The sequence below is a fragment of the Cervus canadensis genome, chromosome 1, assembly GCF_019320065.1.
Source record: "Cervus canadensis isolate Bull #8, Minnesota chromosome 1, ASM1932006v1, whole genome shotgun sequence".
NCBI lineage: Eukaryota > Metazoa > Chordata > Mammalia > Artiodactyla > Cervidae > Cervus > Cervus canadensis.
In genome coordinates, this window is record NC_057386.1 from 3,316,467 (window position 1) to 3,341,898 (window position 25,432).

General features: G+C 39.8%; 1 long non-coding RNA gene across 2 annotated transcripts in view; it reads right to left on the reverse strand.

Annotated features, from left to right (window-relative positions):
- Window positions 1-314: 314 nt before the first annotated feature.
- LOC122429958 overlaps window positions 315-25,432 on the reverse strand; it is a 55,285-nt gene continuing 30,167 nt past the window's right edge. Inside the window, exons 3-5 of one of the 2 annotated variants that reach the window (XR_006266199.1) lie at window positions 6,531-6,585; window positions 884-1,014; window positions 315-373 (exon numbers count right to left, since the gene is read on the reverse strand). This is a non-coding gene — a long non-coding RNA (uncharacterized LOC122429958). The other variant, XR_006266197.1, reaches the window with a different exon arrangement.

Here is a 25,432-nt window from a genome sequence, read left to right on the forward strand (position 1 = left end):
CTCAATAAAAGAATAAATTCTTTAGAGAAAGGGTTATATCTGTAAATATATTATTCACAAATTGGGCTTACAATGGAACTTAAAAAACATTATTTCTTTCCTTGTCTGAAGTATGTATGGGTGCTTATATTTGATGCAAATAACCTCATAGGTTTATTATGTTGCTCTCAATTTTTATGGAACTACCATCACCTGACTGCTTTTCTCCTAAATAATATCCAATATAGATTTATATTTACATAACTGGCTAAATGAGAGGAATTGACTAATTCCAGATTTTCTTCTGGCAAAAAAACAGATTTTATCTGTAAGTGGGAAAGTCTTCTTTATTTAAGTCTGTTGTTACCCCCAAATCAGCAAACACACAGTAAAACTGAAAAAGAACAAAACAAAAATCATTGACTATTTAAGACCAGGAAAAATAATAGACACAATTTATTGAGGATTTATTATGTGCTAGATTCCAGCCACTCAAGGCACATATCTCTAAAGAGTGTCTTTCTAACACGTCTGTGCAAACCTTTAGTCAGCACACATTAGTTTAAGATGTTTAACATGACAAAAAATCTTCCCAACTTTTAGGAACATTTCGGCTTATAGCCTTATGTCATGTTCTTCCTACAGAGTTTAAAAAAAAAAAAACTGTATCCAAACGCTAGCCTTATTTTTGTGGAATCTTGCTTTTCTCTGGTCTGTATAGACACTTGCAAGAGTGCTAGAGGCACAGATGCACACGCATGTAGATACATAAGGAACGGTGAAAGCGAACACGTGTTTTTTTTACATTTACGTGTTCAGCATTTTGCTCATAACCTAGGGTCAGTAGAAGTCACGGCAACCTCCCTGTGAAATGCGGCTTCATTTTGGATGCAGGGCATCTTACTGATGCTGGAGGACAGCGTCACTGGGTTGCATGCAGTCTGCAGCACATGCAGGCTCCAAGTGAACGTGGAAAGAACCGCGGCACCAAGAGCCACCGTGAATTCATCCTTGACTTCAGATCACCGGCGTGCCCTTCAAAAGAGAAATACTGCTGAGAGTCTGCCAAATGCACGAAACGCTGCTTGCTCTCACCGTTTTGCAAGCAAAGGAAACAGAGTTTGAACCTCCTTTGAAACCTTTTTTTTTTTTTCGCGTCAAGAGGCGCCACACAAACAGAACGTGCCGTAAATAATGTGTGCTAACATTTTCCAAAAAAAACTGGACATCAATTAATGCTAATTTATGAGGAAACTTCTTTGGAAGAGCGTAGTCCAGACTCATAACTACTGAAAAGACTCATTAATATAAATGTTGAGGGAGTTTTCTTAAAGGGGGGGGGGGGGCAAGGTAAATGCATATCATTACTTTGAAAGCTCATAATTTATTGAAAATTCAGTGGAAAGGAAACTTTACACTGTATGTTTCCAAAAGTAATGTCATTAATCAAGAAAATGAAGCAAGGGTGAGGATGTGATCTTAAAGAGATGCGATGAAAATCCAGCTGAAGAATACCTAACACCTACTGAGTAGGTGCTACATGTCAGGCATTAGAGATACACTTTTTGCTTAATTTTTTCCAAACAGTACTACTGGATAGATTTTTTTCCATTTTACAGTTGAGAAAACTAAAAAAACAAGCAGTTTGTGCTACTTGCTACAAGTCACAAGACTGACGACCAGTAAAAGTCAGATTCAGAACCTCATCGTTTAAACTAAATGCCATACTTCATTCCACTGCCTTTGACAACTATCAGATAAATATACAGGAAAATTTAAGTAGACTTGAGCAGTGCTTTATCCTATAGGACCTTTAGAAATAAAATCAAGCTATTTTTTCCATAAGTCAAACTACATATATCTATACCCAGATTGTTTGTGTGTACTAAATTGACCAATTTTACATTTGAGAAAATGAGGGTTTTTTTCTACCTTTTGATCTTAACCATGGTGACAAAATAATTAGCAGTCCCTACCTTTTCCTGAATTTCTCTCTAACATTTTAAGAGGCTCAGGTGGTATTTATGAGTTGGCTGGAAAATGAAATTTCTACTCTTGAGGTACTTGATTCTCTTATCTTTGCTGAAGATAAGTGGGAAATAAGTGGTCATAGCGTTACTGAAATGAAAGTGAAAAAATTGTCATCTTTATTTGGTTTCTGGGAAGTGTGTGTTTATATGCTCATGTGCACGTGTAGACATATATCATCATGTCAGTAGCCAAGGAAATGTATGGATCCTTTTAGAACAGCAGTTCTCAAACTTGACGTGCTTCAGAATCGTCTTGAAGGCTTGCTAAGGCACAGATGAGTGGGCTCTTAGTTTTCATTTCAGCAGGTCCGGAGAAGCGCCTGTGTGTTTGCATTTCTGACAAGCTTCCACGAGCTGCTCCTGGTGCTGGTCGGGGAACCCCACTTTGATAACCACGGCAGCAGAGGAAATGGTATTATTGAAATATACATAGGTCTGTGATGTCCTTTGGTGATGGCAGTTCGTATTCAAGTAATAAAGTTATGTGTTGTTTGATCAATGAATAAACCATATTAAGTAGTTTCTAAATGATCTATTAATAATTGTTATAGTCAGCTTGCAAACTAAAAGATTAACATCAAAAAATGATTTTTAAACAATGGTTGAATAGCTTCGGACTTTCTAATTCTTTCTGTAGCTACCAGGCACCTTTTGAGTTAAACAGGGAGAGAAGAACTAATCCTCAGGGCTATTCATTCCTGAATATTTCCGTAGGAATTGAGAAGCTTCCAACTTGTTTAAACTGAAACAAGGGATCTCATTAAAAACCTACCACACTCAGCATACAATATTAAAGGGGTTCTATTTGAATAATTAAATATTTACAGCTTCTCAGTGAGAAAATATTGATGTGATTCAAGGCAAGCAGACTACCTATTCACCAAGGAAACAGAAGGGAGAAAGAGAAACAAAGTTGAACAAAAGATGTCATTTTAAATTGTGATAGAAGAAAGCTTATCTATGTTTTCCCAATAATTCACTTTTAGAAAAAGCTCTCTTCAGCAAAATTAGGTCTGAAATAACACCAAAGTTTACCTAAAATTGGTTTCTAAAAAGAAACACCATATCACATCCTCCCAGTTCTAAGGGAAACATGTATGTGTCAGTCCATAAAGTCCTCTATAGCTAAAGAAATGAGCATGAGTTCAACATGCAAAATTCAGGGCATGAAACTGTGTGAAATGTTTCAATTATTTCCATAATAACATTTAACGTGTTCTAGATCCAGTGCATTAAATGCACAGCCAAGAAACCTTCCGAGCTTACGCTGTTTTTCATTTGGTTGTATTATAAGTGTATGAAACACATGTTGGGAATATATTTCATATTCTGCATTTGTAAAATATCAAATTTATATCAGCAGAAACCGCAAAGGCAGCCCAGGAGCTGCCCCCAGAGCAAGGCCGTTTTGCAATCAAGCTTTTAACACCATATTATCATTGTAAAGAACAAATCCCCTGGTTGAAAAGAGGAAAACGACTTTCACAAATCGTGGCAATTTTCTCTGTATTTATTACACAGGACTCAAAACATATACTCAACAAGAGTTTGTCTCAAGTTTCAACTTTGTGGAATATGCACCATGCTGAAAGTGTGTATTACAAATAAAATTAACTGAACTTGGTTATTTTATTCCACTTCATAGCAGAGATATATTTTTGTGAGATTCTTGAAGTTTATTCCAACGTATCTACGTGTTACGATTCTTCATGCTGTGTGTGTGCTACACCGTCCCAGTCGTGTCTGACTGTTTGTCACTCCATGGACTGTAGCCCTCCAGGCTCCTCTGTCCACGGGATTTCCCAGGCTAGAATACTGGAGTGGGTTGCCATGCCTTCCTCCGGGGGATCGTCCCAACTCAGGGATCGAACCCACGTCTCCTTATGTCTGCTGCATTGGCAGGCAGGTTCTTTATCACTAGGGCCACCTGGGAAGCCCAATAAGTAAGAATAAAAATTCTGTAGCATAAATAGGTTTCTCAGAAAATATTTTATTGACATTTCATCTAGGACTTAGCATAAAACAGCTAAAAAGCTGCCGAGGAAGGAAATTATTCTTCTCGTGAACTAAATAAATAGATTCGCAAACATCATTCTTCAGTCCCAGATGAAATATTGATAAAATATTTTCTGAGAAAATTATATACGTTACAGATTTATTTTTTTAAATCTATCTATTTTATTTTGACTGTACCGGGTCTTGGTTGCCACATGTGGGATCTAGTTCCCTGACCAGGGACCGAAGCCGTGCCGCCTGCATTGGGAGGGCAGAGTCTAAGCCACTGGGCCATGAGGGAAGCCCCTAGTGTAAAGAACTTACCTTGTAACCCTAAATTATGAAGCCTTTCCTTCTATGTCTTGTTATATGAATGTGTGTGTGTGTTAATTGCTCAGTCATGTCCGACTCTTAGGAACCCTGTGGACTGTGGTTCACCAGGCTCCTCTGTCCATGGGATTCTCCAGGCAGCCATGCTGGAGTGGGTTGCCATTTCTTTCTCCAGGGGATCTTCCCGACCAAGCAACTGAACCCAGGTTTTCTGCACCACAGGCAGATTCTCTGCCACCTGAGGCATCAGGGAAGCCTGTTACATAAGTATAGCTGACATTATACTAACAATTAAGTTTTATTATAGTTAGAGATGGGATGGATTTGTGTTACACCAACATAATTTGTCTTATATTGAATTCTTCTCTAATAATAAGTACTTTTAAGTAAGAGGAGCCGGGTTCTACTATTTTATGGTCACGTTTACAGATCCTTGATTATGTATTCACTTCCCTGACCTGACAAAACTGCCCACTTTAGAATACATTTCATTTGCGTTGATTTCAAAGTTGTCCCTAAAATGTCCATCTATGCTCACACCGCACTGGTCCACATACAACTACCTGTAGGCATGCGCCTTCCCTTGGGATTAAGTCACACAAAAAAGGAAACTCTTTGATGAGTATGTACCTGTGTTTCCTATACAGAGCCAGTAAGTTACTTAGCTTCTCTTTTCCTCCATTTTCTCATGTGGCAAATAGGGATGGCAGTAATATGTACCTCCTCGTTTTGTGTGAGGGTTTTTTGAATGAGTATTTGTGACGGGCTGACGATAACACAGTTATTGTAACCCTAGCGATCACCTATGTATTGGGACCCTGCATAGGTGATCGCTGGTAGCATCACGCCTGGATGCTCCCTCTGTGCCTGCCTGAATGCATTATGTACCTCAGACATACAGAGGACTTCCCGGGTGGATAGGGATCCACCTGCCAATGCAGGGGACACGGGTTTGATCCCTGGTCGGGGAAGATCCCACATGCTGTGGAGCAAGGACTCAAGGGCCCGTGAGCGGCGATTACCCAGGCCATGTGCTGTGACTATGGAAGCCCGTGCGCCTAGAGCCTGCGCTCTGCAACCAGAGGCCACCCCAGTGAGGAGCCCGCGCACTGCAGCTAGAGAGAGCCCCCACGTGCCAAAACCAGAGAAAGCCCTTGAGCAGCAAGGAAGACCCAGCGCAATGCAGAAGTTAAATAAACTTATTTGTTAAAAAAAAGACATGTAGAGTAAATTAATAGACAAAATAACAAAGTCTCTCCTTTGAGTCCATCATAGCTTTTGTTTGGACCTCTCTAATAGGATATATTAATACTGTATTTTGTATATTCTGTACTGCATTAAAATATTTGTTCTCACAGTAGGTTTTCCCTACGCTACTTGGGGGCAGGGAGTAAGTCTTACTGTATTTGTGTTCCCTCAGTGACAGAGACCATGCCTGAAACTCAGGGTGTATCTATTCTGAGCATGTGTGGAGTGAATGAATAGCAACACTGGAGCCCAGAGAAACTGAGATGCTTGGCCTATCAGTTACTGATTTTTACAATTCATTTGTTACATATTTCTAGAGGAGCTAGTCTGTGGATGACATTTTGCTGAATGTAATACAAGAATGCATCACAGTCCCTTACTTCCAAAAAATTATAAATTAATAGGGAAGGCAGAATAACCCCAAATACTTATACATGGGTAACAGCTGAGTCACCGAACAGTATTATCGGAAAGGCTGGGAGAGTCCAGTGGAGGAAGACATTGCTCCCGGGTCTGAGGGAGCCAAAAAGGCATCACACATCTATAGTGACCGCCTCGCTGCTCTGCCTTTCAGAAAATAGCACTCACCACTAGGTTTTCCCCACTGGCTCTGTTAAATGGACATTTATTGTGTTCTATCATGAATTAAACTTGTGGCCGTCTCCACCCAGCCACACACTAAACTACCTATGAATTCAATCAAACCGGTGAAGTGAATTAAACAAAATTCATGGGCTTTTGGGGGGATTCTTGCAGGCTGGCTTGGCTGCTAGAAGCTGTCGGTTGGGTTTTAGGCTACAGATTAGGAAGCCAAGGATTTAATGAAACTGTTTAATCTCATCACCACTGAACAAAGCATTCCCAGCTCTTGGTAGGCAAGTCGCTGTGTTCCATGGCAAACGCTAACCGCAGGGAAAGCGTATTTGATGAAGAGCCAGGAGCACATACCACTAAATGCTATATCTCCCATGAAGAAGGGCTCGATCATTTCGAATGTCCTGATCTGTTGGGAAAAAAAAAAAAAAACACGCTAATCAGATAGGCATGCGTAGGCTCAGCATTGGCTACTGGAAGCTACTTTGGGTGTGTGTGTGTTTCCATTATATTTCTAGCAAGTAAACTTGGTAGAAACGGCTTGACCCAATTGTGACTGTACCTGGCAGGATGTGTTAGAGTTCACCAATTTCTAATCAGAGTGGAGGATCCAGGGCCCCGTGCCAGCTGGGGCCTGAGGCATCCTGCAATTAACATTGTCAAGCGCTCCCTGCCTGTAAACAGTTACCTCACCTCACCTCCGAGCTCCGGGACGTGTTTGCACAGGACAGCCAGCCGGCCGGCCGCAGCCTGACGGCTCAGCCAGAAGCCTGACTTCTGGTCTGGAAGTCATTTTCGACCACGTGCACATTTCAATAAATCTGCAAAATAACTTAACCAGGGAGACCCAGGGTGATTTTTCTCCTTTGGTTTTTCTCCCCACCCCCGCCTGGCCAAGCTGTAAAACTAAGTCCCCTTTATCACAAAAGTCTCCACTGTGTAATCCAATTGACTCTCAGAGTCTGCTTGCACATGCCCCTGTCTCTTCCTGCGCCACTAAATCGGCTCAGCTGCTCTGGGTTTGGGTCTGGTGGGGGAGGGCGGCTTCATTTGTCAGGGACTTTGTCACAAAATGTGGGGATCAGGGCGAAGGTATGGGGCATTAGCAGAGTTTACTAACTATAGACGTTATCTCAGTAATTTTTCTTTCTTTTTTTTTTTTTAATTTGGTCTTTAGTCAGCTTTTCTGGGAAAAAAAACTCTTGAGACCTCGATTTATTGTATCTTTTGTATTGTTTTATATGTAAAAATATAAATTATATATAAACACTTACATATAAATATATTTTATATATATATATAGGGTATAATGGTATTAGCAGCAATAGCGGCTCATTGGAAGGACTAATGCTGAAGCTGAAATCCCGATACTTTGGCCACCTGATGCGAAGAGCTGACTCATTTGAAAAGACCCTGATGCTGGGAAAGATTAAGGGCAGGAGGAGAAGGGGATGACAAAGGATGAGATGGCTGGATGGTATCACCGACTCAGTGGACATGGGTTTGGGTGAATTCCAGGAGTTGGTGATGGACAGGGAGGCCTGGCGTGCTGCGGTTCATGGGGTAGCAAAGAGTTGGACACAACTCAGTGACTGAACTGAACTGAACTGAAGTGGCTCAGATGGCAGAGTTTGCCCACAATGCAGACCTGGGTTTGATCCCTGGTTCAGGAAGTTCCCCTGGAGAAGGGAATGGCAACCCACTCCAGTATTCTTGCCTGGAAAATCTCATGGACAAAGGAGCCTGGCAGGCCCCAAGCCATGGGGTCACGACTGAGCAACTAACATACTCGTAATGGTATATATAATACTATATTTCTATAATACAAAGTATATATAAAATATGTATATATTATATATAATACATAATATATAATAGATGTTATATTAGTATATAAAATAGTATTTATATATTATACAATAAATATTTCTATAATATAATATGTAATACATATTTTATATACCATTTTAATAATGAAATTTCTATTTTATACATGTTATTGTTCAGTTGCTCATTCATATCAGACTCTTTGTGACCCCACGGACTGCAGCATGCCAAGCTTTGACCTTCACCATCTCCCAAAGCTCAAACTCATGTCGATTGAGACGGTGCTGCCATGTAACCATCTCGTCCTCTGTCGTCCCCTTCCACCTTCAATCTTTCCCAGCATCAGGGTCTTTTCCAATGAGTCAGCTCTTTGCATCAGGTGGCCAAAGTACTGGAGCTTCAGCTTCAGCATTAGTGCTTCCAATGAATATTCAGGACTGATTTTCCTTTAGGAGGGACTTATTTGATCTCCTTGCAGTCCAAGGGACTCTCAAGAGTCTTCTCCAACACCACAGTTCAAAAGCATCAATTCTTCAGCACTCAGCTTTCTTTATTGTCCAACTCTCACATCCATACATGATTCCTGGAAAAACAATAGCTTTGACTAGATGGACCTTTGTCGGCAGAAGTAATGTCTCAGCTTTTTAATACACTCTCCAGGTATGTCATAGCTTTTCTTCCAAGAATCAAGCATCTTTTAATTTCATAGCTGCAGTCACCATCTGCAGTCATTTCTGAGCCCCCCAAAATAAAGTCTGTCACTGTTTCCATTGTTTCCCCATCTATTTGCTATGGGGTCACAAAGAGTCGGACACGACTGAGTGACTGAACTGAACTGAACAGAAATGAACTGAATGGAACTGGATGCCATGATTTTAGTTTATTGAATGCAAACTTTTAAGACAGCTTTTCCCCTCTCCTCTTTCACCTTCATCAAGAGGCTCTTTAGCTCCTCCTCACTTTCTGCCCTAAGGGTGGTGTCATCTGCATATCTGAGGTTATTGATATTTCTCCCGGCAATCTTGATTCCAGCTTGTGCATCATCCAGCCCAGCATTTCTCATTATACACTCGCATATAAGTTAAATAAGCAGGGTGACAATATACAGCCTTGACGTACTCCTTTCCCAGTTTGGAACCAGTCCATTGTTCCATGTCTGGTTCTAACTGTTGCTTCTAGACCTGCATACAGATTTCTCAGGAGGCAGGTCAAGTGGTCTGGTATTCCCATCTCCTGAAGAATTTTCCACAGTTCGTGGTGATCATACACAGTCAAAGGCTTTAGCATCATCAATGAAGACGTAGATGTTTTTTCTGGAATTCTCTTACTTTGTCTATGATCCAATGGATATTCGCAATTTGATTTCTGGTTCCTCTGCCTTTTCTAAATCCAGCTTGAACATTAAGAACTTCTCAGTTCACATACTGTAGAAGCCTAGTTTGGAGAATTTGGAACATTACTTGGCTAGCATGTGAGATGAGTGCAATTGTGCAGCAGTTTGAGCATTCTTTGGCATTGCCTTTCTTAGGGATTGGAATGAAAATTGACTTTTCCAGTTCCATGTCCACTGATGAGTTTTTCAAATTTGCTGGCATATTGAATGCAGCACTTTCACAGCATCATCTTTTAGGATTTGAATAGCTCGACTGGAATTCCATCACCTCCACTAGCTTTGTTCATAGCGATGCTTCCTAAGGCCCACTTGACTTTTCATTCTAGGACGTCTAGCTCTAGGTGAGTGATCACACCATCATGATTATTTGGTTTCATTAAGATCTTTTTTTGTATAGTACTTCTGTGTATTCTTGCCACCGCTTCTTAATATCTTCTGCTTTTCTAAGATCCATACTGTTTCTGTCTTTTATTCTGCCCATCTTTGCACGAAATGTTCCCTTGGACCTCCTGAAGAGGTCTCTAATCTTTTCCATTCTATTGTTTTCCTCTATTTCTTTGCACTGATCACTGAGGAAAGCTTTCTTATCTCTCCTTGCTATTCTTTGCAACTCTGCATACAGATGCATATATCTTTCCTTTCTCCTTTACCTTTATCTTCTCTTCTTTTCTCAGCTATTTGTAAGGCCTCCTCAGACAACCATTTTGCCGTTTTGCATTTCTTTTTCTTGGAGATGGTCTTGATCACTGCCTCCTGTACAATGCCAGGAACCTCCATCCATAGTTCTTCAGGCACTCTGTCTGTCAGATCTAATCCCTTGAATCTATTTCTCACTTTCACTGTATAGTTGTAAGGGATTTGATTTAGGTCATACCTGAATGGTCTAGTGGTTTTCCCTACTTTCTTCAATTTAAGTCTGAATTTGGCAATAAGGAGCTCATGATCTGAGCCCCAGTCAGCTCCAGGTCTTGTTTTTGCTGACTGTATAGAGCTTCTCCATCTTTGGCTACAAATAATATAATCAGTCTGATTTCATTGTCAACCATCTGGTGATGACCATGTGCAGAGTTGTCTCTTGTGTTGTTGGAAGCGGGTGTTTGCTATGAGCAGTGAGTTCTCTTGGCAAAACTCTGTTAGCCTTTGTCCTGCTTCATTTTGTACTTCCAGGCCAAACTTGCCTGTTAATCCAGGTTTCTGTTGAATTCTTAATTTTGCATTCCAGTCCCCTATGATGAAAAAGACTTTTTTTTTTTTTTTTTAATGTTAATTCTAGAAAGTCTTATAGATCTTCATAGAACCATTTAACTTCAGTTTTTTTGGCATTAGTGGTTGAGACATGGATTTGGATTACTGTGATATTGAATGGCTTGCCTTAGAAACAAACAGAGATCATTCTGTTGTTTTTGAGACTGTACTCAAATACTTAATTTCGGACTCTTGTTGACTATGAGGGCTACTCTATTTCTTGCCCACCGTAGTAGATTTAAATTAAATTTGCCCATTCCTGTCCATTTTAGTTCACTGATTCCTAAAATGTTGATATTCACTTTTGTCATCTCCTCTTTGACCACTTCCAATTTACCTTGATTCACGGACTTAACATTTCAGTTTTCTATGCTGCAATATTGTTCTTTACAGCATCAGACTTTTTAAACCAAAAAATGTATTTGATATATATACTCTTATAAAAAACATATATAATATACTATTTTAATAATGAGGTTACTGAGTAGTTAGGTTAAAATGGAGACAGTACTGTTTAAACAGTTTGTGTGTGCATTTTTGGAGGATGGTAAATCTTCTAAAGTCAATGACTATTTCTTGCATATTTATGGGTGTTTGTGTCTGCACCACTTTTAACAGAGCAACACACAAGATAATATGGCCTACCAGCAGTCTCTTACATGGATTCAGGTGGAAGAATTACAAGTTGTCCTTAAGGAGAACTTTGATTTAACTTTTCCCAAATGATCCTTCCCTTTAACTCGCTTTTTCTTTGGTTGTCTATGGTACAAGCTGGGGGTGCTAGGATAAATTTTAAGGTACCTAGATTTTAATCCTCACCATATGACTAACTAGCTGTGTGTCTGGGTAAGACATTGAATTTTTGTGGGTCTATGTTTCAATAAAATGGCAAATATCATAGTTGTCTTACTTCCTCACTTTTTTTTTTGACTTGAGTAAATAAAATTATGTATGAGCTATATTTTGGTTGCATCCCTGGGTTGGGAGGATCCCCTGGAGGATGGCATGGCAACTCACTCCAGTATTCTGGCCTAGAGAACCCCATGGACAGAGGAGCCTGGAGGGCTGCAGTCCATGGGGTCTCAAGGAGCCAGACAGGACTGAAGCGACTTAGGAAACATGCGCATTGTATTTTGAAAAGTAGTATTGGACCTAGAGCAATGCTGCTGACATTACTGTAATTATCGCAACTACAATCTCGTGGTCATTATCATGTTCCTTTTTGTGTCCCTCATCTTGGTTTTCCTTTTTGTTTTTTACATCTTTATTAATCTATCTCTGACTATTCATACTCTTTCCTTAAAGCTACAGGTTGATAAATTTTTCTGTAATAAGCTAGAAAGTAAATATTCTGACCTTTGAAAGCAATAGTCTTTGTTGTAAGCACTCAATTCTGGCATTACTGCATGAAAGCAGCTAGAGATAATAGTAAAAAAAAAAAAAAAAGAAAAAAGAAAAAAAAAAGGTGTGCTTGTTCCAATAAAACTATACCTGAACACTGAAAATTTAATTTCATGTACATTTCATGTTATAGAATCTTGTTCTTTCAATGTCTTTTCAACCATTTAAAAACATAGAGGAATGGTATGGGATTAAGAGATAAAAACTAGACGATTTATAAACAAAGGAGCAGCTGGTCCGAGTGCAGTGGTGTTTACAATTAATTGATCACAGCCAGTTACAGATTTCTTTGTTCCTTCTACATTCCCACTGCTTCACTTGACTAGAAAAAATAAAAAATAAATAAACAAACGAGCAAAAAGGATATATTGCACAACACAGGCAAATATAGCTGCTGTTTTGTAGTAACTTTAAATGGAGCATAATCTATAAAAATATTGGGTCATTATGCTGCATACCTAAGACTAATATAATACTGTTAATTAACTATGCTTCAATTAAAATATAAAAATTAATATCAAACCATCAAAAATATTAAAAAAATAAAAACATAAAGGAAGGCATTCTTAGCTTTTCTAGGAATCTGCAAAGGTTTCTCCTGAGGGCCAGTTTGCTGACTTCTTCTGTAAGCAGAGACCTAACCTCACCCCCATTCTCCAGGGGAGAAGGCTGATTGTTGGCTTAGAGGGTACTAGCAATTGGAGATACGTTAGGAAAGAGATCACCCGAACCCCAAGTTTCACTAATTTGAGTGCCAGGGAGAAAAAATAAATCGGCGTTTTAAAAATGTATTCAATAATGTGTATTTCTTTTGAACCACAGGTCCTGGGACAGTAAGAGTGCAAAGTGCTGACTTTCCACTCCTTTTCACTCACCTCACTGTTAACAGCCGACTCGGGCACCACTGATGCTGTACTGTCTTAGAGGGAAAAGCTAAGCCATAAGTCACTTAAATCCTCTCTCTCTCTCCTTTCATATACAGGCCAGCTGCTGTTCCCCCGAGTAGAATAATTTGCTCAAAATGAGCGCAGAGCCAAATTAGAACTCATAAGAAGAGCCCCAAGAAGGGGCTCTTTTCACTAAAATCATGTTTTTACTATAATTGTTCCTAAAAGTTCATCCAAAACCAAAACAGAACCAAAGAAGCAGGCTCTGGGACTCTTCAATAATTCTAGTTTACAATTCATGACGGAGTTAGTTCTCCCTCATGTTAGTAATACATGACAATAGTGCCATGTGACTGATGCTTTTGAACTGTGGTGCTGGAGAAGACTCTTGAGAGTCCCTGGGACTGCAAGGAGATCAAATAAGTCAATCCTAAAGGAAATCAGTCCTGAATATTCAATGGAAGAACTGATGCTAAAGCTCTAATACTTTGGCCACCTGATGCAAAAAGCCAACTCATTGGAAGAGACCCTGATGCTGGGAAAGAGGAAGGGCAGGGAGGAGAAGGGGACGACAGAGGATGAGATGGTTGGGTGGCATCACTGACTCAATGGACGTGAATCTGAGCAAATGCCGGGAGAGAGTGGAGGACAGAGGAGCCTGGTGTGCTGCAGTCCATGGGGTCGCGAAGAGTCAGACCCAACTTAGTGACTGAACAACAACAACAAAAAGAGCTATGTGAATAAACGCACAGAGGACGCTGAGCATCCCCAGGTAAAGCTTTAGGACAAGCCAGTGTTGACTAGCGGCTGGATTTGACCGCTCTTTCTGTTTGTATCATAGGCCTTGTTCATGGACTGCTAAAAATCTTTAGGTTATTATCTTCAGAACATTCGCTCCAGCAGACAGGGCAACAGGGGAGTTTGCTTCTTGACTTGGCCAAGGGGAGTCATCCACAATCGACTTTCCAATCAAGCCTGGGACCAGGTCTCAGCAGGAGCTCGCAGCGTCGCCACGGCCCAGGGCCACATTTCAAATCCTGCAGGCGCTCATTCTCGCGCAGACAGACACCGGAATGGAAAGGCGGTGCATATATTATCCACATCTGTCTGCTACAAATGCAGCTCAGTTTCATGCTTTTAGGACAAATTCCAGGCAAAGGGCCACTGGGAGAGGCCCCGTTTCTCAGTAGCCTATGCCCAACTCTGTCAGTTAGGCGGCAGAATAATTTCTTTCATAAGGGCTGTCCCAGCCAAAGAAAACACACCCGTGCCCTGTGGCATGGGATCTCTGAAGGGAAGGGACTGTGTTCTGCATTATACTCCAAGGGGAGCTGACCTGGGATCAGATGCCTTAAGACCTGGAAAGCAGTGAGACAGGAATATATCAAAGATGGACTTTATCACTGGGTACGGTCGGAAAATCAATTTTCTATGTATGTAACCGTGGCATCGATAGAATCCGCCTCTCTTACTCCGGTTCCCTTTTTCCCGTGGTATAAATTAGGAGGACTGCGTTTGCGTCTGGGTATCAACGTTAAAGAAACAAGCATCCCAGAGTTGGAGCCAGTCATTGAAGAGGATGGAAAAACAAGCCTCCTTTAGAGAAGAAATGGAAAGATGTCATTTATATGCACAGATTAAATTAGCAAAAAAATATAGTCTCATGCAAGATCCCTGCTGTGTTCCCTTATGCATCTAATGGAAAAACTGTTACCGGTCCAGGATTTTATTATTATTATTATTATTTGAAATGCCACCTTAGGAAAAAAAGGAAAAAAAAATCTTTCCATTTGATACCCACCTTACTAGGAGAGGCTCGGTACAAAAATAAATAGTTGAAAATGTGCTGTGACTGAAATAGTGTTAGCCAAATTAATGCTAAATTTCCATCTGGACCTCAGCATGCTACCACCCAGAAATATTTTCTGGATCTCATTTCTACCCAGCTTTTTTCGTCTTTTATACTTTCTTTTTTTCTATTTTTTGGTTAAGATTCTCGCCCTTTGGTAATCTCCTGCTGCAAGATTGGCTGGTTGGTTCTGCCGTTGCCATTTAAGACAAAAGGCTTCTTCCATAGCATCCTTAGGTAGACCTCTGTGCTGTGCTTAGTCGCTCAGTCGTGTCCGACTCTCTGCGACCCCATGGACTGTAGCCCACCAGGCTCCTCTGTCCATGGGATTCTCCAGGCAAGAGTACTGGAGTGGGTTGCCATGCCCTCCTCCAGGGGATCTTCTCAACCCAGGGATTGAATCCAGATCTCCTGCATCGCAGGCAGATTCTTTACCAGCTGAGCCACCAGGGAAGCCCATCATCTCATCTCTAAGAGGCAGATACCTTATCATATGATTCCACTTGAAGGATACACCTCTAAAGGTAGTCTTTCCCCCAGGAGTGTTTCTGGACATTTTAGCTTATTCATTCCTGGCTGGGACATAAGGAAGCAGAGCCTTGGATGGCATAGCACATTTCTCTCTACATTTTCTCATCATGGGCTTCCCTTGTGGCTCAGCTGGTATAGAATCTGCCTGTAATGTGGGAAACCTGGGTTCGATCCCTGGGTTGGGAAGATCCCCTGGAGAAGGGAAAGGCTATCCACTCCAGTGTTCTGGCTTAGAGAATTCCATGGACTCTATAGTCCACAGGGTCTCAAAGAGTCGGACACGACTGAGCAACTTTCACACACTTCTCATCATCCTTTACACATTGTCTTGATTCTGATTTTAATGCATAAACACATGTGGAACCAAATACTGCCCCAAAAAGAAAGGCTGGACAAAATAAGCAGCAAAACTGTAGAATATTTTCATGTTTTGAAATATTCTTATTTCTGACAGTTCCCAAAGCCTTGGTACATTAAAGAATTCATGTCAATGATCCAACCTTCTTTGGAATGAATTAAATCCTTACTGTTTCAAAGGGTGGGAATAAAAACAGAGGAGAATTCCCAAAGTCTAGGGATTCACAATTTTAATTATGAATCCATTCTATGAGTTTTAATTGTGAACCCATTCTACAAGTCATACAACTCTCTAGGTCTTTAGTTTTTTGGTTAGAAAAAAAAATGCAAGTTATAATAGCTGTCCTGCCAATGTCCTGGTTATACTGAAGCAGATTCTTGACTAGCTGCAAATAAACTTTGGGAGCATTAAAAATGATCTATAATCACAGAACTTCTTTTTGCCAGGAAGGTCAGCACAAATTATTTTATAGGTTACAAAATTGTCATCTGAAAATTCAAACTAAACCACGTTGGGCATCTCTTCTATGCTAGGCGCCATGCTTGGCAATTTATAAATCTCATCTCGAACCCTCATAAAGCCCTTGGAAGTTATGCATTTTATCCTCAGTTTATCAGTGGAAGAAGGGAATCTCAGAGAGCCGAAGTGACTTCTCTGTAACTGTATTCCTGAGAAATAGTGAAGTCGTATCTGACCCCAGTGAGGGCTGGTCCCAAACATTGGGTGCTAAGCACCCACCAACTGTATAGGCACATACTGCTGGGACAAGACCTTCTTGTCTCATTTGCTTTATGTCAGTTTAAAGAGTTTCAAACAAAACTCATAAGACGGAGGGGCCTCTTTCTATTGGACCTGAAGTAAGGTAGGATCTGGAACTGGAGGGCTCAGGGCCTGTCCACTGTGGTCCTTAGCTGCATCGTCCAGAACAGGGGTCCACAAGCGTTTTGGCCTCAGGGACCGGTTTCCTGGTAGACGATGTTTCCATGGACCAGGACTGCGGCGGGTGTGGGGGGAAGATGCTGGAATGATTCAAGCACATTTCATTTATTGTGCACTTCATTCCTATTCTTATTGCATCAGCTCCACCTCAGATCATCAGGCATCAGATTTCAGAGGCTGGGGACCCCTGGTCTAGAACTAGTGCTCATGGGCAGTGTGTGTGTGTGTGTGTGTGGTGTTAGTAGATAGTGAAAGTAAAATGCTAGACATATATTTATCTGCTCTACTTACATTTTTAATGTATTGGCATACCTACTGCTACTTTCGTCCTTCTTACTAAGTGTTGGGTTTTACACTAGGCACTGCAGAGCACATCAAACTTGGCCTCTCTTCTCACAGATCTGACAGTCCAGGTGATGGGCAGGTGATGGAAGGCTTTTTGCTCATTGAGAAGACAAGATTGTAGCATAGTCTAGGATAATAACGAGGGACTGGGGAAGAAGTAGGCTCCTATAAGAGATACTTAGAAGGCAAAAACCAGTAGGCATTGATTATGGTTTCAATACAGCAGGGCAGGGACAAGGGAAGAGAGGCGAATGCAAGATGACTGACAAATTTTAAGGCTTGTAACTCAGAAAAAGGCCTCCAGAGGACGGTGGCAATTTCTCTGTCAGAGAATAGCAATGAGGAGTATGGTAACAAAATGGGAGATCTATCCAAATTTGGTGACACATATGGAAATTCCATATATGCCTTCAATAAGTGCTAGATTACTTCTACCATAGACCATGTATTATCAACAATCAAACAAGTCTTCCTATTTATTCCAGGGAAGCCTGGTGTGCTGCAGTCTATGGGGTCACAAAGAGCTGGCCACGACTCAGCGGTTGAACGACAACAACACAAATCACATGTGTATGTACTTATTGGAAATTTCCCCACCAGCACCCTGCCCTCCACACTACATTAGCAGGAGCAGAAATAGCTGAGTTGACTTCATTCTCTGACCCCTTGCTCTGGGTAAAGGTTCAGTCAAAGGTGCTAACGAGTTAGAGAAATGGCCTGGAAGCAGCAGATGGAGGGAGAAGGACAAGAGAGGAAGCAGAAATCAAATACTTTGTGTCCTGCTCCTTACTTGGGATTTACATTTCGCTCATATTTGTAAAGATTTAAACTAACATTTTAAAGAGACAGTGGAAAAATATATATAAAAAAAGAAAGTTGCTAATACTGTGCAACATATAAAGAATTCTTACTGAACCTACCCACTTATCTTCTAGCCTGTCCCTTGCAATATCATTTTTTACTAAGATTACCTTGCTTGTGTTTATTATTAGACAAGGATCTTAGTGGTTGATGGTTGGAGATGTGGCAATCTGTGGAAGAGGGTATCATTTTAGGAATTAAGATTTCATTGGAAAATATGCCATAAAGCTCTTGACTTCCAGAACAAACAGGACGTGGAGGAAAATGCCTAGCTCCTACAAGGAACAATGAAGCGCGGCAGCAGAGTTGAATATGTAGACTAAATAAATGGTAACTGAAGGGACGAGTTAAACCATTTAGCTCTGAAAATGTGTTAACCTCTCACAAGACGTCCCAATGAAAGCTCACAGAACATCAAACTAAAATAGATTTCATCAATTTGAATTCCCATAATGAAAACATTAGTCACAGGTTAAGATGTAAGTATCCGGAAGTGAACAACCAGGGTCTTCCCTGATGGTCCAGTGGTTAAGACTCTCTGCTTCCACTGCGGGGGCACAGGGTTGATCCCTGATCAGAGAACTAAGGTCCCACATGCTGCATAACCCATAGTGATGATAATAAAGAGAAACCGAATTTGAATTGGAGGTTCACAGCAATTTTCTACCAATCATACTCCTTCACACCCTTCACTATCTTATTTTTAAATTTTACCTATTTTATTTATTATCATTATCTTCAGTTACCAGTTTAGTTTCTGTCTTTGTTATTTCATCAGTTCTCATAACTGAAAAAGCAAAAGTTAATAATTGAAAATTAAATCTGGATTATTTCTCATTTCAACCTATATTTACCTTTTGACAGACTTTCGTGAGGCTTTGAAGTTTAGGGTAGGACTACGTATTTCATGTTTCCAGGGTGGGTCAATAATAATTTAGATGAATCATCCAGTTGAGAAAGAAACGTGATTTTTCTTTACATAATTTAAATTAAATAAGAAAGCTCCTTTTCAGGTAGGATGTGAACACGGTGCGTTCAGGTAGTCGTGCTGAGAGAGGCTGAATGGCCCAGGGAAGAAGCCCTTTCTGACTCAGCCTGGTGGGTCGACCAGAGCCACGGGGTGGAGATGTGAGTCTGCAGATAAGCTCCCCTGTTGCCTGAACACCCACAAAGAAACATTCAATGGTCTCACTAATAGATCCTGAAACCACAAAGCTGGGGAGTTAGTCAAAAGGCCCTTCAGCAAGTTTAAACTGAGGGAGGGGCTGGGTCTGTGTGCGCTACCTTTTCACACATTCCTCAGGTTACAGGCTGACGCAAAACTGACATTTATGTTCCTCTAAAGAGGCCTTATTATCACTAGCTTGGTATCAGCCAACTGACAGAAAAGCGAAATTCACCTTCTGAATTACCCAGCAGCTACTTTTCAACACTTAATCTTTTGCATTTCGTTTGTGAAATGAGCAAGAACTGAATCATAGGACTAGCTGGCTTCTGCATCAGTGTATCTATTGCTTAGGGAATAGAAGTGAAAGACACAAAACAATTAAAAGGCTGAGACTTCTGTCTTCTTTAGCAATGGTGACTATGCACCAGGCAAACCGGGGTCAACTGGACCAACGTTTCAATGATCCACCCTGATTTACAATCTTCAAAATGCATCGGAATATCCTCAAGACCTTTTTCTACAATAAACTACTGATGCTTAGGGGGGGAAATACATAGATTTTTATAAGGTTTTAGCAGCTTCATCTTAACATTCAATGGCAACATAGAACTTGATATTTTTATGTGAGTTTGGTTCTTCTTGGTTCCAAGTAAGGGTACTGACTCTCTCTTAAAATTCCAATATGAGTACTAGGCCAAGAAGGTTGTTTACAGCCAAGCTCTGACTATGTTTACACTCAGACTTCTGTCAGAGGAAATTTTCTAGAAATTTCCATGTCACACCTTCTCTGGACCATGGGGATAAGAGAGAAGGTTTTAATGGTAAATTGGAACATACCCATGCTTTGAAGGAGAATTATATATTTGATGATTAAATATTGCATTCTTTACACACACACACACACACACACAGATAAGTACATGCACTTCTCTGGACCATGGGGATAAGAGAGAAGGTTTTAATGATAAATTGGAACATACCCATGATTTGAAGGAGAATTATATATTTGATGATTAAATATTGCGTTCTTTACACACACACACACACACAGATAAATACACGCACGATTTGCCCTGGCAACAAGTCTAGTATCAACGTGGGTATAGTATAGTGGCATTACGTATTTTTGAAGTTGTAAACAATAGCAAAATAATTATTCCTCTTTGAATAACTCTAAAATAATTGTCTTTTTCTTTGTCTCAATAATTATGCTCCTCTTGTTTCTGTCATGAGTACATTTTTAATCTTTTCTTTCACTGTCCTTCTTTGAATTTATTTCAGCTTGTTCACAGAATTCCTCCATTCTCTAATGAAGACTGAACCGCACACACACACTCCTACCTTGCCTTGGACACTGGGGAAAATAACTGAAATGCACAGTGGATACGCAATTATTAAGTGTGATTGTGTCCATGTGTCAGCATTTTGAAATGATGTAATCATTTCACATCCTGGACAGTGTATTAAAATTTAGACATATTCAGACAACCAGATGACCAGTTGTGTTAGTTTTGTCCCTGTCCTTTTGGTATCATATGGGGAGACTTCTACCTCAAGCACGATGTATCCTAGAGACTCCTTATAGCAGAAATGCACAGATGTGTGATAATTCAAGAATGATATGTATAACTCTTGGACATTAAAGAAGTCCTTAAAACATGTTAAGACCTAGGTCACATGGAAATCAAAATCTAAAATCAGCAAATAGTAGAGTAAAATTCAAGAAGTAAGAACTGAACCCCCACGTTATAATTTCAGCAATAACTATTCCACAATTAAAAAAAAATTTAAAAATATATTTTGAGGGTAATATTTATGTAGTGTTGGCTTTGGGTTTCTTTTCAGCATTTGGTTTATCTGTAACTTAGTCTAGATAGAAATGTTGAAGGAAAATAGTGTATTTCTTTAATGACACGATTTAAATACACAGTGCTACATGGGTCATGCTGACATATGTTCTTTCACTGATTCTATGAAATCTGAGAATGAAATGAGCATAGTTGATTTACAGGTAGACTATTTTTCATCGTTGTTTGGTTTCTGAGTCATGTCCAACTCTTTGGGATCCCATGGACTGTAGCCCGCCAGGGTCCTCTGTTCATGGGCTTTCCCAGGCAAGAATACTGGAGTGGGTTGCCTTTTCCAAGACTCTTTCCTTAAGGGCAGGGGGAGAAAAGGGAAGCTGTTAACCTTTTTGGCATCTCTTCTAAGTGTCTTCTAGTTACTTCCCTACAACAGAGCATTACAATTCCTATTCCATCAGTGATGGTCTTGCTCTAATGCTTTACTCTGTGTTGTTTTTCTCTACAAGTACAACCTCCATCTCTGTGCTGTAACAGGTCACTTTTGGAAGAGATTGAGGGTAGAAGATGTTTTTAATTGGACATGGGAAAGGTGGTTTCAATTTAATGGATAAGCTTCATTTTTACACGCTTTTTCCTTCTCAAAATTGACATTCAAAATGAGTTTTGTTTTAGCCACACACTTGTCTTCTAACCCTTTCCCCACACCTGCCAGGGAGCAGATAAAGGTGAGAGGAATGTGAGTCCACTCTGGTCATGCAGTTTTAACAAATGGTTATGGTAATAGGTGTCAAACTTTGTAAGAAAGAAAAATAGGACTGCTTTCATTTTAATGTTTGAGCGCTGGCAATATATTTGGCTTGTCATACACCTCTCTTGTCAGCATTTTCTTTGTAGCATTTAGTTCTGTGAAGAAGACAATACATTCCTACTAGCAGTTTAGGTTTTAAGAGTCATTATTGTTTTTATGCGTAATGCTTGGGGCAAAAAAAAAAAAAAAATAGTTCATAGTTGACACCCAGTCATTTGTGCAGGCTTAGTAGCTCAGTAGTGTCTGCCTCTGACTCTGCAACTCTGTGGACTGTAGCTCGCCAAGTTCCTTTGTCCATGGAATTCTCTGGGCAAGAATAGTGGAGAGGGTTGCCATTCCCTTCTCCAGGGGATCTTCTCCACACAGGGATCGAATCCACGTCTCTTGCATTGCAGGTGGATTCTTTAACATCTGAGCCATTTAACATCTGAGCCATCTAGTCATTAGTATGATGCTAACATGACCAAAGACTGCTGGGCCTTTCAAAGTTTTTCATTTGAGGATGATCTTTAAAATGACTTACAAAGTAATTTAAACAGATTTATTAACATGTTTAGAAAGCAATCCAGTATTTATTCCATTTTATTGGGTGAACTACACGGTGAAAAATAACCTGCCGTACCAATGACTTTCCTACAATAACCTTAAGAGCTTGAGAGGCAAGTGTTACTGCCCTCGTCTTGAATCCAATTCTGATTCCAAGTTGATGTGCTTTTGTGAGGGGGTGTAGAAAAAACAAACAGATGTCGCACCATGGAGCGGTCCTCCTTCCCCAGCAGCCTGTGAATCTTCTTTTGAGCTACAATCATCTCTCTGAGTCTGTTAATGCAGCTCAGAGATTGTGTGAACCCTGTGTATCCAGGAGAAGGCCTCCGTGCATACACATGTACACACATACACAACAGCGATCTATACGGCTGTAACTGTTTCACATTTGGTTCACTGTTTCAAATTAGTCTGTTGAATTGAATCTTGCCTTTGTGATTTTCACACTTGGTTCTATCTTTCAAAGCCTGTCAATGCAGGAGACATGGGTTCAATCCCTGGGTTGGGAAGTCCCTTGGAGCAGGAAATGGCAACCCACTCCAATAGTTTTGCCTGGAGAATCCCATGGATGGAGGAGCCTGGTGGGCTATAGTCCATGGGGTTGCAAAGAGTTGAACAAGAATTAGTCCGTAAGTGATAACAAACAAAAATGTATTGAAAATAATCCTGAAATGTATTATTGACAGAGGTATGTCACCGGGGTATGGAAATCACAAATACAGAAAATATAAAGGGTGTTGGGGGGTGAGGGAGGGAAAGGTGGTGTTTGAAGTTCAATTAAAAAAAAAATTAAAAGCCAAGACTTTAACTTTTGAAAGTAAAGGAAACCAATTCAAATGAGTCTTTTAAGACCTGCTAGAGACTTTAGATTTAATCTCACCCAGAATGGGGAGAAAATGGGGAGTTTGAAGAAATGGCTGATAGGAACCCAAAATGGGTTTTGACAAGATTTCTCTCTTAGAGAAAAGTTTTGAGGCTTTTATGGTAAAAGAGGAGAGAGGAGAGAAAACAGAGGGAAGAGAGTCAGAGAGAGAGAATGGTGATGAGAGGGACCGGAATTTGGAGAATAAATCAAATTTGGAAAGGAAAGCATGGATTAAAAAAGACTTTAGATGATGGAGGTGATATTTCTTAAGATCAATACTATCAAGAAAGAGAATAATTTGACAGGAAGCTGTGGAAGAGGTAGGGAAGAAGGAAATGACTCATTTATTTTGGATCCATGCAATTCAGAATTCCTGTGGCCAAGCCCAGTCATTTTATAACCAGCAGTCTGTTTCTGGAGGGTACATCTAAAGCCCTAGAGAGAGTTCTAGTATAGAAATGTTGGATTCATTAGTTTAATCTGAAAGTTTGCATTCAGATCTTATCCTGAAAGTTGGTATATGTCTTTCCTATTCATGTTTCATATTTTTCCGCACACCTATATCCATAAAGAATAATAGTAATGTTTTGACTTTTAAAATAGCTTACATAAATGGCACCATGTATGTGTATAGTTTCTTTAGCAAAATGCTTGTTTATACTTGATATCATGCTGACATATTGATTGAACTCAGATTTGGCAAACCATGGCTCAATGAACCCAAACGCAGTTCATTCCCATTTTATGCAACCCTGGTGGTTCAGACAGTACAGAAGCTGCCTGCAAAGCTGAAGACCCGGGCTTGACGTCTGGGTCAGGAAGATCCCCTAGAGAAGGAAATGTCAACCCACTCCAGTATTCTTGCCTGGGAAATCTTATGGACAGAGGCGCCTCGTGGGCTGCAGTTCATGGGGTTGCAGAGAGTCGGACATGACTGAGTGACTCACAGTTTAAGATTTTTTTTTTTCCACCTGTGACCATTTGTAATCAATTTGATGCTATACAACATCAATTTTCAACTTTCAGTTAGGTGAAATTTTATCCCCATAAAGGGAATCCTATTCTTCTTGTTAATATACCTATGTTACACACACAAAAAATACACTCAATTTTTATTACTATATTTTGAATTTTATCAATAAAGAACATGTGGAAATGTCTATTTTCCCTTGCTATATAAATATCTACATAATATTCTCAACTTACACCACGGCTTGCAAAGTGCAAAAGATTAAACTTGATTTAGCTAATTCATTAATTTTGACAATTACTATTTTTGTCATTTTATAAGTACACTACAATTTACATATTAATTTATAAATTAAATTACATTGTTTTATACTTTAGCTATTAGAGGCAATATTTAAAATCTGTCTTTGTGGGAGTGTCTTCATAAACATAGATGAAATTTTCTCTGTGTGTGAACCTAAATGTGGTATTGTTAGCTTAGAGTTTGAGTGTATCTTCAACATTATTACATATTTCCTACAAAGAGGTTTTGCCAAGCCTAATCAGCAGTGTGAAAAGTTTTAGCCAGCACCCTAACCAATATCCTTTCCAACTGTTACTTTCTTAAATTTTCTCCAGTGTATTTATTTTACCAACATGCATTTTTATCTGAACCATGAATGACTTAGACACATGTCTTCTAGTTTCTAAAACCTGTTGTCAAACCTATCATTCTCTTTCTAATGGACCGACATTTTGATTAAATATCTACCTGAATGAGACTGACCTATAGATACCTAGGACACGGTACGCAGTCCAGTTTTATAAATGTCCATTACAAAGCATTTGCATTTCATGAATGCATTGTGTCTTGTGCTACGAGCGATTGCATCAATCATTTATAATGCTGACGTCTCTATCATCTGCCTTTAGAATGATTTGTTGCTGCTGCACAGAAGCATACCGACTTGCATGTTAAGTTTCTCCTTGGTCTTCCTTCAGCAATTGCTTTAAACATTTGAGCCTATATCGTTACACATGTATAGAGTTAATATTTCTTTAACTTCATGATAGGTTGCTCTGTTATTATTAAATCATGACTTTCTTTTTACCCAAAATTCTACTTATTAGTGGTGACATACCAGCTTTCTTTTGGTTGTTAATTTCCAGTTATATTTAAACCTGTGTCTTTATTTTCTATCGCATGTCTTCTGTCTTCCTGTGACAGGATGCTTGATGCCTGCCTCTCAGAGAGTGCATAATGGGGAGGTCACTTGATTATTCCAGTTTAAAATCAGTTCTTTTGCAGAAGAGTACATTTTGTTTGTAGGTAAAGTGTTTGCTGATATGCTTGAAGATACTTAAATCATCATACTATGCATTTTCTATTTACCGTAATTCTTGTTTTGCTTCTCTTTTTTTCCTCTTTCTTGGCTTTTGAAAGTAAGCCCATTTTACTCCCCTAATTCTCTTGAATGTA